At 37.1% G+C, this 9,292-nt stretch overlaps 1 long non-coding RNA gene across 1 annotated transcript in view; it reads left to right on the plus strand.

Annotated features, from left to right (window-relative positions):
* LOC110310687 overlaps positions 1–9,007 on the plus strand; it is a 30,604-nt gene extending 21,597 nt beyond the window's left edge. The window contains exon 3 of the long non-coding RNA XR_002379862.1: positions 8,744–9,007. This is a non-coding gene — a long non-coding RNA (uncharacterized LOC110310687). The remainder of the gene's footprint in view (positions 1–8,743) is intronic.
* The last annotated feature ends 285 nt before the right edge of the window (positions 9,008–9,292 follow it).

Here is a 9,292-nt window from a genome sequence, read left to right on the forward strand (position 1 = left end):
TTATCAGGTTTAGGAGTTCCCTGGTGGAATTTTTAGGGTCACTTATATATACTATCATATCATCTGCAAATAGTGACATTTGACTTCTTCTTTTCCAATTTGTATTCCCTTGATCTCCTTTTGTTGTCTAATTGCTCTGGCTAGACTTCAAGTACTATATTGAATAGGTAGGGAGAAAGTGGGCAGCCTTGTCTAGTCCCTGATTTTAGTGGGATTGCTTCAAGTTTCTCTCCATTTAGTTTGATGTTGTCTAGTTGCTTTCAGTATATTGCTTTTTTAATGTTTATATATGGGTCTTGGGTTACTGATCTTTCCAAGACTTTTATCATGAATGGGTGTTGGATTTTGTCAAATGCTCTCTCATCATCTAACGAGATGATCATATGGTTTTTGTCTTTGAGTTTGTTTATATAGTGGATTATGTTGATGGATTTCCATATATTAACCATCCCTGCATCCCTGGAATGAAGCCTACTTGATCATGATGAATGTATTCATAAGGGAAATTGGTCTGAAGTTCTCTTTCTGCATTGGGTCTTTTTGTGGTTTAGGCATCAGAGTAACTGTGGCTTCATAGAATGAATTCTGTAGAGTACCTTTTGTTTCTATTTTAGGCAATAGTTTGAGGAGAATTGGAATTAGGTATTTTTTGAAGGATTGATAGAACTCTGCACTAAACCCATCTGGTCCTGGGCTTTTTTTGGGTGGGAGACTATTAATGACTGCTTCTATTTCTTTAGGGGATATGGGACTGTTAAGATCAGTAAATCTGGTCTTGATTTAATTTTGGTTCTTGTTATCTGTCTAGGAATTTGTCCATTTCATCCTGGTTTTACAGTTTTGTTGAGTATTGCCCTTTGAGTAGGATCTGATGATGTTTTGGATTTCCTCATGTTCTGTTGTTATGTCTCCCTTTTCATTTCTGATTTTGTTAATTAGGATACTGCCCCTGTGCCCTCTAGTTAGTCTGGCTAAGGGTTTATGTATCTTGTTGATTTTCTCAAAGAACCAGCTCCTGGTTTGGTTGATTCTTTGAATAGTTCTTTTTGTTTCCACTTGGTTGATTTCGCCCCTGAGTTTGGTTATTTCCTGCTGTCTATGCCTCTTGGTGTATTTGCTTCCTCTTGTTCTAGAGCTTTCAGGTGCACTGTCAAGCTGCTAGTGTATGCTCTCTCTAGTTTCTTTTTGGAGGTACTCAGAGCTATGAGTTTTCCTCTTCTTAGGACTGTTTTCATTGTGTCCCATAAGTTTGGGTATGTTGTGGCTTCATTTTCATTAAACTCTAAAAAGTTTCATTAAACTCTTTAATTTCTTTCTTTCTTTCTTTCTTTCTTTCTTTCTTTCTTTCTTTCTTTCTTTCTTTCTTTCTTTCTTTCTTTCTTTCTTTCTTCCTTGACCAAGGTATCATTGAGTAGAGTGTTGTTCAGCTTCCACCTGAATGTTGGCTTTCTATTATTTATGTTGTTATTGAAGATCAGCCTTAGTCTGTGGTGATCTGATAGGATGCATGAGATAATTTCAATATTTTTGTATCTTTTGAGGACTGTTTTGTGACCGATTATATGGTCAATTTTGGAGAAGGTACCATGAGGTGCTGAGAAAAAGGTATATTCTTTTGTTTTATGATAAAATGTTCTATAGATATCTATTAAATCCATTTTTTCATAACTTCTATTAGTTTCAATGTGTCTCTGTTTAGTTTCTGTTTCCAGGATCTGTCCATTGATGAGACTGGGGTGTTGAAGTCTCCCACTATTATTGTGTGAAGTACAATTTGTGCCTTGAGCTTTAATAAAGTTTCTTTAATGAATGTCGCTACCCTTGCTTTTGGAGCATAGATATTCAGAATTGAGAGTTCATCTTGTAAGATTATATCTTTGATGAGTATGATGTGCCCCTCCTTGTCTTTTTTGATAACTTTGGGATGGAAGTTGATTTTATTCAATATTAGAATGGCTACTCCAGCTCGTTTCTTTGGACTATTTGTTTGGAAAATTGTTTTCCAGCCTTTCACTTTGAGGTAGTGTCTGTCTTTTTCCCTGAGGTGGGTTTCTTGTAAGCAGCAAAATGTTGAGTCCTGTTTGTGTAGCCAGTCTGTTAGTCTATGTATTTTTATTGGGGAATTGAGTCCATTGATATGAAGAGATATTAAGGAAAAGTAATTGCTGCTTCCTGTTATTTTTGTTGTAAGAGTTGGGATTCTGTTCTTGTGGCTGTCTTCTTTTAGGTTTGTTGAAGGATTACTTTCTTGCTTTTTCTAGGGTGTAATTTCTGTCCTTGTGTTGGTGTTTTGCATTTATTATCCTTTGAAGGGCTGGATTCATGGAAAGATACTGTGTGAATTTGGCTTTGTCATGGAATACTTTAATTTCTCCATCTATGGTAATTGAGAGTTTTGCTGGGTATAGTAGCCTGAGCTGGCATTTGTGTTCTCTTAGGGTTTGTATAACATCAGCCCAGAATCTTCTGGCTTTCATAGTCTCTGGTGAGAAGTCTGGTGCAATTCTAAAAGGTCTACCATTATATGTTACTTGACCTTGTTCCCTTACTGTTTTTAATATTCTATCTTATTTAGTACATTTGTTGTCCTCATTATTATGTGTTGGGAGGAATTTCTTTTCTGGTCCAGTCTATTTGGAGTTCTGTAGGCTTCTTGTATGTTCATGGGAATCTCCTTCTTTGGGTTAGGGGAGTTTTCTTCTATAATTTTGTTGAAGATATTTATTGGCTGTTTAAGTTGAAAATCTTCATTCTCATTTACTTTTATTATCTGTAGGTTTGATCTTCTCATTGTGTCCTGGATTTCCTGGATGTTTTGACTCAGGATCTTTTTGCATTTTGCATTTTCTTTCATTGTTGTGTCCATGTTCTCTATGGAATCTTCTGCATTTGAGGTTTCTTTTCCATCTCTTGTATTCTGTTGCTGATGTTCGCATCTATGGTTCCTGATTTCTTTCCTAGGGTTTCTATCTTCAGAGTTGTCTCCTTTTGTGTTTTCTTTATTGTTTCTACTTCCATTTTTAGATCTTGGATGGTTATGTTCAATTCCATTACCCATTTGGTTCTGTTTTTCTCTAATTCTTTAAGGGATGTTTGTGTTTCTTCTTTAAGGACTTCTACCTGTTTAGCAGTGTTTTCCTGTAATTCTTTAAGAGATTTTTGTACTTCCTCTTTAAGCCTTTCTACCTGTTTAGCTGTGTTCTCATGTATTTCTTTAAGTGAGTTATTAATGTCCTTCTTAAAATCCGCTACCAGCATTATGAGATATGATTTTAAATCCGAATCTTGCTTTTCAGGTGTGTTGGGGGTATCCAGGACACGCTGTGGTGGGAGTGCTGGGTTCTGATAATGCTGAGTGGTCTTGGTTTCTGTTTGTAAGATTCTTACGTTTGCCTTTTGCCATCTGGTAATCTCTGGCATTAGTTGTTATAGCTGTCTCTGGATGGAGCGTGTTCCTCCTGTGATTGTGTTAGCCTCTGTCAGCACTCCTGGGAGTCAAACTCTCTCCTGAGTCTCAGTTGTCAGAGTACTCTCTGCAGACAAGTGCACAGAGGTCTGGAGCTCAGCTCTGCCTCCTGGCTGAAGATGAAGGCTCAAAAGGGACCCTGTCCCAGAATCTATGTTGCTTCTGCTGCCTGTGTGCTCTCCTGCGCCGACTGGTCTCTTTGGGACACGGGATAAAAAGTGGTGTTCTCACCTGGTCCCATGGTCAGAGTCCTCCCTGAGGCCGCCTCTCCTCTGGTGGGGAAAGTGTGCAGAGGTCTGACCAGGGCCCTTTTTCTTTACAGTAAGTTCATTGATCTTTAACAAAAGGCTCTCTGCAGTTGCCTGGTAATGTCTTACTAGGCTCTCTGGTTTCCCCAACTACTGTGGCCAGTATCTTATACAAGTTTTCCTCTTGTCTCATATCTCTTTTTAATTCCCTGGCTTCCTGTTCCTTCAGCTTTCTTTTTTCTTTCTACTCCTGTGTACTTTCTCAGCAACCTGCACTAACTCTCTTACCAACTTACTCTGCAATGCTTCTAACTTCTGTAATTTTCTCTTAATATCTTTATAAGACTGATCTATAAATGCCATAATTACTGTAGCTTTGTATTCCTCAGCACTTGGGCCATGGGGGTAAAGTGGTGGAAAGCCTCCATAAATCTCTCCAGGAACATGGAGGGAGACTCATCTGGGGCCTGGATGACCTCTCTTACCTTATTCAGATTGGTGGGGCGCTGGACAGTTACAAGTGGCCCTCAAATGAGGGGACTGAACACTGGGGATGGGGGTGGGTCAACTGAGAAATGCTATCTTGGTGTAGCTCCACAAAAAATGGAAAAAGTTACAGTATCCTGCACTTTGTTAAGCAACAAACAGCATTAGTGCTAGCCATCGATTTTATTTTTTTGGAGGCTGTTGTTGTAGGAGGTGCATTGAAGAGAGGATACAAACGAGGCTGAGACAGTGTCAACCAACTGCTGATCTCATCTAGGATTGTGACAGTGCAATTGGGACAGGGGAATTCTATATAGGCATTTGTCTGCAGCCAAGAGCTGCATCAGGTGAGAGAAGGAGGGTTTAAAAATAAAGAGGAAAAAAAAAACCAAAACAACAAAAACCCCCAGATGTTAAGAAAAATTGTTAGTTCAAGTAGATTAATGCTGTGCACAGTAGGAATGATAAATATACAAATGACTTGAGAAAGAGAGAGAGAGAATAAGTTTTAGAAAAGCAGTTGTCCCCAGTGCAGGATGTGTCAGCAAAAAAAGAAGGAAAATGGATTTCAGAGCTCTCCTAGGGATAGGAGGAAATGAGGAGACATCCTGCTTTTTCTCTGGCTCCTTCTGGAGATATCCTTAGTTCTAGTTACGTCACATTCTCTTCCCTCTCTGTCTATTGTCTCTCTTTGGTGCACCAATCTGTCCATGTGTCAATATATGTCTGTTTTGTTTTGTTGTTTGAATGATTGTTGTTCTGTGTTTCATGTTGAAAAGAAAAAAAAATGGTTAAAATTTATCTGCTGGCTATCCATCCCTTGATTTAGTTTAACTTGTTTAGTGGGCAGTCTCAGTTTGCACAGCAGAAACTGATAAGTTGCCCTGCTCTGTACTGGGAGTCAAGCATAGTTAGAGAAAAGTTGCTTTTAAAGGGGCCAGCAGCTTCTCAAGTTCTATGGTAAATAAGCTGATAGTTGTTTTTTCCTAAAAAATCTCTGCAATTGTGTTTATTGGATTCAACAAGTGAGAAGATGCTTTTTTTTTTTCTTCTTGAAAATATAGCTAGAAAAGGTAAAATTTTTGTTTGGTCTAAATATATAAGATGTGTGTAGCCATTTAATTTTTGTTTCTGACTGGTTTTAAAGTTATAAATATGTTCTGCACGTCTTAGTCATAGAATATTGGCTTATAAGTTATTGGGTATGATTAGAAAATTGTAACATTGGTAACAAGGAAGTTAGTTTAAAACTAGTAACTCAGGGTTGGAGTCATTTTAAACAACAACATGTGGCATGAGCCAACCCAGGAAAACAGGTCTCTAAAGATACTTCTTAATTAGGATAATATTTTATGTAATTCTTATCCTAGAAACTAGACTTATAAAGGATAGGATTTAAAGCCATGTCTCTTTAATGAGGTACTAAAAGTTACCCTGTCATGCATTCATATATAAGAGCTGGCAGCCAAAAACTTTGTAACATGAAAGTAGTGCTCTTGGAATTGATTTTCAAAGAGAATGGATTGTTTACACTGTTAAAAATTGAGTTTTGCTTTCAAAGTTATGGTAATGCTTTAATATTGCAAAAGAAACTTAAAAATTATAGTTAAACTGCCAGTGTTCCATTGGCTGTAGTTTGCAGTTTGATCACAGGCTCAGGATACAGGCCTGCTTCCCCTTTTAAAGCAGATCTCAGTGGGCATTTATCTAACAGGGTCCCAAGGAACTGCAAAAAGCAGCTGGTAGAATTTTTGGAGCCTCATACAATCAGGGTCTGATTATGGCTGCTGCCTTGTGGGAGATTACTGTAAACATTCACATTTGAGTTAATGCAAAGCTCAGAGCAGCTTGTCTTGGGTGGCACTCCTTTTGTCTTGCAAACTCTGCCTACAGGAGTTTTGGTGCCCTTGCCTTTAGGGACCTGGAGATTACATTTAGGCCGAAGCAGCATTATTATAAAAGGATAAAAATTATGGCTGCTTTCCCCCATGACTGTACCTGCTAACCCTAAAATACTAATTGAAGAAAAAGGACTTTGAAGGATTAATAGACAGTGGACTCACTCACCACCAAGGGATTGGTTTATTCCAATAATCCAAAATATTTCAAACTTAACAATTTATGAAAGTCTAATGAAACTAGGAACTTATGAAAGCATTACAACTTTGCTTGCTTACTCCAGCTGCCATTCAGGAAATGCATATAGAATTATTAAGGATTTGGAAGATTGTTTTTATACTGCTCCTTTGCATCCTGATAATTGTAAAGGGTTTGTTTTTAGAGAGCTTGTAATTTTGAATAACCTATGAGCAATATCATTGGAAAGTTTTGCTTCAAGGAATAGCTACAAGCCTTACATTATATATAAAAAAATTTGTCTCTGCTTCAATACATGAAGTAAGGACTTTGATTCATTCAGTGTATATTATTCATTACATGGACGGTATTCTATTAGCTGATTCCTCTGAAAGCCTTTTTACTACAAGCCTTTGCTCTTATACAACTAGCTTTAAATTTTGGGGGAGTAGTTGTTCCAGAAAAGATTCAAAGACAATATTCTTTTCAATATTTGGGATATCAGTTAGATCCTAAACAAACTGTGACACAGAAAATTCAAATAAGAAAAGATAGTTTACTTACTTTGAAAAGCTTTTAGGAGAAGTTAATTGGCTAAGACCTCACCTTCAGCTCACCACAGTAGGACTTAAGCCTCTGTTTGATGTTCTCAAGGGGGATTCAAATTAACTGGTGAGAGACAAAGAGCTGTGCAGAAAGTAGAGGAAGCTACTATAATCACTTGTTGGCTGTTTGCATTATTGCTACTCATGTGTGCACAGCAATTCTTTGGAAAAGGGTTCATTAATGTGGATTCATCTTTCTTCATCTCCAAGTAAAGTTTAAATACCCTATTATGAAGCTCTTGCTGTGTTAATTAAGAATTGTAGGATAGAATCTTGAAAGTATTTTGGAAAGAATGTCTTAAGAACCTGATGAACCTGGTGTGGTGGCATATGCCTTTAATCCTAGCACTCGGGAGGCAGAGGCAGGCAGATTTCTGAGTTCGAGGCCAGCCTGGTCTACAAAGTGAGTTCCAGGACAGCCAGGGATATACAGAGAAACCCTGTCTTGAAAAACAAAAACCAAAAAAAAAAAAAAAAAACAAAACCAAAAACCAAAAACCAAAAAAACAAAAACCTGATGAAACATTTATTCCTTATTTCAAACAGCAATTAAATTGGTTATTGCAGAATACTGATATTTGGCCTATTGCATAGCAAACATTTTAGGCAAAATTGATAACCATTATCCAAAGATAAGTTGTTACAATTTGCCTCTATGCATGCTTTTGTATTTCCTGTAAATTTACACATTCAGCAGATAAAGAATTCATTACTATATTTATAAACAACTTATCTAAGGGGAGAGAAATATATCTAATTAGATCATATGCTTATTCTTTTGAGTTTCCCCCTGCTTCAGCACAGATTATTGAATTATGCATTGTAGCCACTATTTTTGAAATGTTGGAAAGTCAAGCTTTTAATTTGTATCCTGATAGCCAATATATAGCTTATGTTTTGCAATTGCTTGAAATTGTTCCTTTTTTAGATATTGTTAATTCTCAAAATTTGCAATTATTTATGTAAATACAACTCAAGTTAAGAGAAAGTTAAGAAACTGTTCCTTTAAAGGACTATCTTTAGACATTTAAGAGCTCATATTGGATTGCCTGGACAGTCCCCTTAGGGCAATGCCATAGCAGATTTGTATTACAGGCAGATTATAGGCCTTACACAGAAGCAACTGGCCATACAATCTCATTCTTTACATCATCAAAATAGCAATAGTTTGAGACAATAATTTGGTATTTTTAGAGAATGTGCATGTTAAATTGTAAAGACTTGTCCTCACTGTTCTCAATTTCTACCTGTAACACATGATGGTGTTAATCCTGGAGGATTTATACCTAATCAATTATTGCAAATGGATGTTACTCATATTTATGATTTTGGAAAAATAAAATATGTACATGTGACTATTGACATCTTGTCAGGCTTTCTAGTTGCAACTGCTTTAACAGGAGAAGCAACTAAAAATGTAATTAGTCATTGCCTGCATTATTTTTCTATGCTTGATGTTCCAAATCAGATTAAAACAGATAATGGAACTGGCTATCACAATCAAGTATTTGAGATGTTTTGTAGACAATTTTAATATTACCCATATTATTGGGATTCCTTATTATCCTAAAGGACAAGGTAATGTGGTACAGGCCCATAGAACTTTAAAACAGTATCTTCATAAAAAATAAAAAAGGGGAAAGTATATCCGTATACACATTATTTAAATTATGCCTTTTATTTTAAAAATTTAAAATTTGGATGCCAAGGAACTCTCTGCTGAGTGTCTATGGTATCCTACAACTAGGCATACTTATGTCTAGGTGAAATGGAAGGATCCACTTACTGGTATATGGCATGATCCTGATCAGGTATTTAATATGTGGAAGAGGGCATATTTGTGTTTTTTTTTTTTTCTGCAGGATACTGCAGGAGCATGCTATCTGCCAGAGTGATTGGTGAGACATACTGATGCTGGGACAAAGAATGATGCTGACCTGTGAGTTTGCTGAGTGCCCGGACAATGGTGATAGGAAAGCTGTATTGGACATATGTTCTTGACCAAACTTTGCTTGCCTATGTCCCAGATTGGACAAGCTGCCTTGCTTCAAGATTTTAGACCTTGTGGGACAGAGAACATGGAGACTGTGGAAACTGACTTAGAAAAATTAATCAAAAGGAGAAGTTATAATGACTCTTTTCTTTCCTTTAAGGTGATCAGTTATTCTGATCTGGACTGAATCATGGACTGTTCTAGAAATCAATACAATCTTGGAAATACCAGTGATGAAGACAGATCAAAATCCCTATTAGCCAGCTGAGTTAATCTGGAGTGTAGTCTCTACTCTTCATGGAGAGTAAGTGTTTTCTATCAGTTTTCAAAGCCCCCCCCCCCCCCCCATACACCTTGTGGCCAGACTTTGTGTTTGATCTTTGCCAATTAGCAGCCGAACTGAATACCTGGGACATTC

This window comes from Mus caroli, chromosome 15 (genome assembly GCF_900094665.2).
Source record: "Mus caroli chromosome 15, CAROLI_EIJ_v1.1, whole genome shotgun sequence".
Classification (NCBI taxonomy): Eukaryota; Metazoa; Chordata; class Mammalia; order Rodentia; family Muridae; genus Mus; species Mus caroli.